Genomic DNA, 6,193 nt, shown 5'->3' on the forward strand with positions numbered 1-6,193 from the left:
TTTGGCCATTGAGCAAAATATGTGTTAGCTTTTGTTGCCCTTGCCCTTCTTGAGCCATTTTGATTTTGGCAGATTCTTGCAGATTTTCGCTATTTTTTGGTACCGACTAGCTTTGCTAGTTTATGTGATACTCGGGCGGTATATTTCAGATCTGTCGCTCTGATACCATGTTGAATTTTAGAGATAGATAGTATAAAATGAAGAGAGAAAATTTATATTGAGAAAAAAAAGATGTTTTTCTTATTACAAGATTTCCTATTTATAATTACAAGGCTCCAAAACTAGGCGTTGGTACTATTTCCTATTTTAGTAATGAAGGTACACGTTACCGGTATCTATCTATTTTTGTAAATAAGTAAATTTCTATTTCTATATTAATTAAATAATGAGATCTATAATTTAACACTCTCATTCTTTGCAGCATCTCGTACAGCAAGCTGTTATACAAGGCCTCCCCAGTCCCCATTGCACACTCAGCCCTACCAATTACCAGTATACTATACGAGGATGATCTTCTTCTCCTTGGTGCTGCCAACTTTCATGAAATGCAGCAGTTCAAATCAGTTCTCCAGGTGTTTTGCGCGCTTTCGGGAATCCAAGCTTTGGTTCAGCTCGGTCACACCTCCCCCACTGGTCTTGATGCTCTCTGGTGCACTCGGAATTCAGCTGGCATAGCAAAATGAAGTTTCCCTGGGATGTCAGGTTAATGCCTCATGATCTTTGCATTTCTCAGAACTGGTAAAGCGGATGGACCACCGCCTATAAGGATGGAAATCTCACTTGCTAACACCAGCTAGGACCCAGTGGGTCAACTTTGCTGTATTTTATGGGAACCACAATTTTCCCCAAATCAGTCTAAAATTAAACGTTTCTTTTGGGGGCCTGATAAACAACACTATATGGCGTTATTAGCATGGGACCCCATCAATCTGCCGAAAGTGAATAGGGGATTAGATTTGTGGGAAACTCCTGAATGAAACTAAGGCACTGTGGCCACATTTCATACATGCAAAGTACCACAAACTGTAACAGCCTATGGCGGGGAATAATGGGGCAACGTGCCAATCTGGTCTATCTCAAATATTCAATGGGTTATTGTCAATGGACAAAAATGCCCCTTTTTCAATGCTCCCTGGTTTTCGGGGTGGGGTTTTGTAATTTCAACAAGTCAGCAATAGAGGCACCTTACGGTAGCTTCTCTTTTCAACTAAAACGGGACTGGTTTTGATCTCACTCAGTTGAAAACTTGGACTTACATCTTGGCAGTGTGTTAGCATAAAATGTTTTCAGGGAAATTGATATCAGCCAACATACTGGATAATCTGGTTCTCACCTATTCTACTTCTCGCAAATTCACCCTCAAGAACGGTTACCGGCTGTTGCTCGATCAGGTACGAAATCATACTGGTACAGTTCCTGACCAGGTTTTCTGGAAGAAGATCTGGCATGTAAACAAGGTACCTCCCTGTTGGTCAGGTTTTACATAGACGAATAGACCATACACACCTGCAATGTTCCATCTGTAGTAGTCACATGGAATCCATTAGTCGTATGTTGTTTCACCGTACACATTCTCGGGTCACTTGGTTTATGTCTCCACTTGGTATCAGAACTGATGTTTTCCAGATAGTATCGGTTCCTATTTTTCTTACAACAAATGTGGCATTCACTAGACCATAACTAAAGTGCACTATCTATGATCATTATGTGGGAAATCTGGAAATCCAGGTGTTCTTTTGTGTTTTCTGGTACACAAATATCACCTGATACCCCAGTACAACGTGTCTGGGCACATGTCAACTCCCTACAATGCTCTCTCTAACTAATAACTATGTCATGTCTCTACCAAAACCGGTATCTAGGCTATAAAAGACCTTTCTCAGCTTTCCATATGGAGTGCCTCAGTCTATTTAGAGCAATCCAAGCGGTTTTAGCACAAGGCATCACACGATGTGATGTTCTTTTTACTCTGATTCACAGGTCCTGGTACACTCTCTTACACAATCACAGCCTCCTGGAGTAGTAAATTTTTGGTTTCTACTCATGTAATTTTTGTTTTATGTTTTATACTGGTAGCTGTACAATATCCAATGTATCTGATCCCGGTACTAAACTGTGTTTGATTGTTAATATATGCCTACGGACAATTTCTCTCTCAAAAAATAAAAATAAAAAAATAAAAAAAATAAAAAGAGAGAGAGAGAGAGAATGAGGAAATGATTATTTGGGGGGCAATCCGACACGTAGGAGAGTTGACACGTGTCCGTCAGTTTTTATGATGGAAAGACGCGTGTAATTGTAATTACACAGCACTCTTTCTGGGCCTTCACGCTTCTGCTTAGGCCCAAAATATAAAATGCATTTTAAATTATGGGCCGATATCTTCATCTGATGAAGCCAGCCCATGAACTATTATTGTCTATTAAGAGATTTAACATTCTTAATACTATACTAATTAGGGATGAAAAACGGTATGGATAACATCCGATTTGTATTTGAAAACTTAGATGTGGGTATTTGATATCCAAATATTCATGTGAATAAGGATACTGATATGGTTTTACGTTTCAATTAATAGTAGCTATATACCTTATATTTTAATATATGTTATGGGAAATTTATGTTCTTCATCATTATAATTAGATAAATATTATGAACTTTCATATTTTTTAGTATTTATTTATATTATTTAATAAATATCTAATCTGATTCAGATCCGTATCCGTATCCGTCTGATATGTCTGATATTTTGTCCGTATTCATATCTGAAAAAAGGAAAAAAGAAAGAAAATGAATACGATTTGATCACTATCCGCTCTGTATCCACTCCGTTTTCACCTCTAATTCTAATACGTCTAATATTTAATCACATAGCTGAGAGATTTAATTTTTATAAATTTAAAGTATTATATTTGTACATTTTAAATCTTATCATGAGACGCTGCTACAAGAAAAATTCACCCATCCGCTAAATAAAAGTGAAACCAGAGTTTTATTAACATGTTGAGAATTTGAGAGTAATTTACGAAATTTATTTATGATTTTAATTTTTCAATCTAATTACAAGAGGCTCTGTCATGCCTTTTGTACAAAGAAATTTTAACAGTTGCCTATAAAATTACCCTAATTAGCCTAAGTAAAGGTTCAATATTTCAAAAATAGAAAAAGAATGGAGATAGTTATATATTACTCTGTCTTTATTCTAAAAATGACCAATGAAATATAAAACCCCTAACGGATGAAAGGCTAATGGGATCCTATTTTCTTTTATTGTCAACACAACAAAATTTTGTATTGCAATCTTTATATTTGGTTTCCTTCAAAATCTTGTTTTATTTCAATAATACATTTTATTTAAAAATTGAACAAGATTTTTTTTTATATCAATAATAATAACGGCATAAGACCATACATACACGTGTGTGTATATATAGCACATCTAGAACATCATGAACATTTGAAATTTTTTAATTAAATGTGTTAAAAGTAATACTTCTGTAAATTTGTGGTTCATTCAAATATATAGGCCTGTATAACATTAACTCAACCAGTCCAACCATATCCAATTCAATTTTGATAGACAAGTCTGTATTGTACCTTTTTATGTAAAATATTTTTATGACATACATTAATTTACTTCTTACTATTTTTATAATGCATTGTTGTTTGCTTATGCTTTTGAATTCGGTAATTATATTAATGCTTTACTTCAATGATCTTTGTTTCCTTCAACATGTTAAAAAAGAGGCCCGCTCACCAGTAGAAATTCCCAAACAACAAATTCAGAAAATATTGTTATACGGAGTATACAAATGTGAACTTTTCTTATTTTTCAGTTATTATTTTCAATATAAAATATTGCCGACAAGTGTTTTATATGTTTTAAAATCTTAAAATGTATGAGAGGAAAAGTTTTATTGATGTTTTCTTATTTTGTTTAACTATTTATGTTCAAGAATTAACCAATTTAATAAACAAAATAACACATATAAAACATAATTATTTTTAAAATACAATGAACAAAAAAAAATTTAGTTAACATCAACATAACATTTAAATAAATAAATTTCTATATAATCTTATAAAATTTACAAACCTAAAAAATCTAATTAAAAAGAAGTATAGTATGTATCTTACTGCATAATTAGAGATATACAAAACAATTGAAAAAAATAAAAACAATTATTATGTATATTTTATATTCTAAATTTTATATAGAAATAAAATATATTCCTAAAAAGCTTTACAATAAATATCTTTATTAATAATTTCAAAAAATAAATGAGAAACTAAGCATATGTTTCATATAACAACGATGCTAAACCTAACACGAAAATATATATACACACACTTATTGACATCCACTTTTTCAAATGAATATTATGTGTGTAAGCAAAAGTTGTATGATCGATATCATTACTGTTGGTCAGGATTCGTGCGATTTCTTTGTAGGCAATGCAGAAATTAATGAATATCAAAAAGTTGTGAATTTAGGGGCAACATGTGCTATACTGTTGTCATTTAACGACACCTCCATTTGCTACAAAAATGGAGGAGATTGGACAAAAAAAAGTAAATAATTATCAGTTAGAGCATATGCTCAAAAACATCATACACTTCTCCATATCAGTTTATCCAATTCAATATGCTAATTAATTTAAAAAAAAAAAAAGATATCTAAAGTGCGTTATCGATAGTCTAAGAATTTATTTTGACTTGTTGATAGCTATAGTTCAGGATGCACAAATGACAAAAAAAATATTATTTCAAGCCCTATTCTAAAGAATATATAGGAATATACTTGGATCCTCGAATGATAATCTAAATTAACATTAATTCAAGCCCGGGGCCACCTAAAAAATTAACAATTTTATATAGCTACTTATCATTTTAATTAGTCAATCTAGATAACCTGATTTGATTGAATGTCAAGATATCTATAAATGAATATTAGACTTGCATATACCGTTTGGAGGTAATTAAATGCAAAATGAAGAAACTTGGAGTTAGTCAAAATCCATTCTTTGGAGATTAACACAAAAACAAATTTCAAATAACCCTTAAAATCCGCGTGGAAACAACCCACCCACCAACCCCAACCCCCCCCCCCCCCCCCCCCCCCCCCCGCGCCAAAAAAAAAAAAAAAAAAAGAGGAAGCAATAAAAGAAATAAAAGTAGGCTCGTAGGAAATTTTGAAACAGTAAATAAAGATAAAACTTAGTTGTAAATTTTTTTCTTTCTTTGTCGTATTTTATTTCATATAATTTAGTGACTTAGCCAAAAATACAACATAACTCAATTCAAACAAATTAAAATGCAAATGCAAATATGTGGAGTAGTTGCTCTCCCGTTCCCTTTTTTTCATAAGAAACCTTCCATTTCATTCATTTGGTAACAAATGAATCATTATCCTCAAAAATAAAAGAAAAAAAAATCAATATCTTGCTTTTACATGTCAAGCATGAATCAATTTCTTGCTTTTACCTTACTTTGGTACATTTTTCTAGTGATTATGCTTTTATCTTGCTTATACCTTGCTGGATATCTAATTCTCACAATTTAATTGATTTATACTAAGTATAACACAAGTGATTAGGGGTGTTCATTGGGTCTAGTTTAGTTGTTTTTTAATCGAAATGAATTAGTTTGGACCAAATAGTTCAAGTTTTATTTGATTTAATGGTTTAGTTCGGTTTGCTTTTTAAAATTGAATTATAACTTTAACTTTGGTTCAGTTCAGTTTGAAAATTTTCAAAATCAAAATAACTGAACTGACCGAACTTTTATATATTATGAATTTGGTTCGAAGTGCTTTTGAAACCAATTTTTAACTTTGGTTTGCCTAATCAACAGCCAAACCGATGAACACCCCTAGAAGTAATTATATTTTATTTTCCCATAATGCTCATATGTCATTTGATGGTTCAAAAGCAGTACACTGGAGCAATTCTAAAAATAAAATAAAATAATTGTATAAGTAATAAGGAAATTGCACTTTCCTTTTTGTATCTTGATTTTTTGTAGAACAAATTATAATCTTTAACAAGTTGGTTTTGTTTTGTACTGATATATTATGTTAATTTGGTTTTGTGTAGCGTACAATTATTCATGACCCCCATCACCATGTGTAAAGTCATTGATAGGCTCTGATTGCTTTACAGGTGCATTATTGTTTGGGCACATGTAGTGTTTC

General features: G+C 32.1%; 2 protein-coding genes across 3 annotated transcripts in view; one reads left to right on the top strand and one right to left on the bottom strand.

Moving 5' to 3' along the window:
* LOC144548926 (disease resistance protein RGA2-like) overlaps positions 1 to 6,193 on the top strand; it is a 44,273-nt gene that overhangs the window by 24,036 nt on the left and 14,044 nt on the right. The window lies entirely within an intron of this gene.
* Positions 1 to 6,193, bottom strand: part of LOC144548931 (uncharacterized) — a 42,288-nt gene that overhangs the window by 17,561 nt on the left and 18,534 nt on the right. Inside the window, exon 2 of one of the 2 annotated variants that reach the window (XM_078297666.1) lies at positions 1,789 to 1,800. The exons of the other annotated variant lie outside the window; for it this stretch is intronic. The gene's annotated coding sequence lies outside the window, so the exon portion shown is untranslated. Of the gene's footprint in view, positions 1 to 1,788; positions 1,801 to 6,193 lie in introns of those variants that run through there. 2 annotated transcript variants of the gene reach the window in all.

This window comes from Carex rostrata, chromosome 34, assembly GCF_964058835.1.
Source record: "Carex rostrata chromosome 34, lpCarRost1.2, whole genome shotgun sequence".
Lineage (NCBI taxonomy): Eukaryota > Viridiplantae > Streptophyta > Magnoliopsida > Poales > Cyperaceae > Carex > Carex rostrata.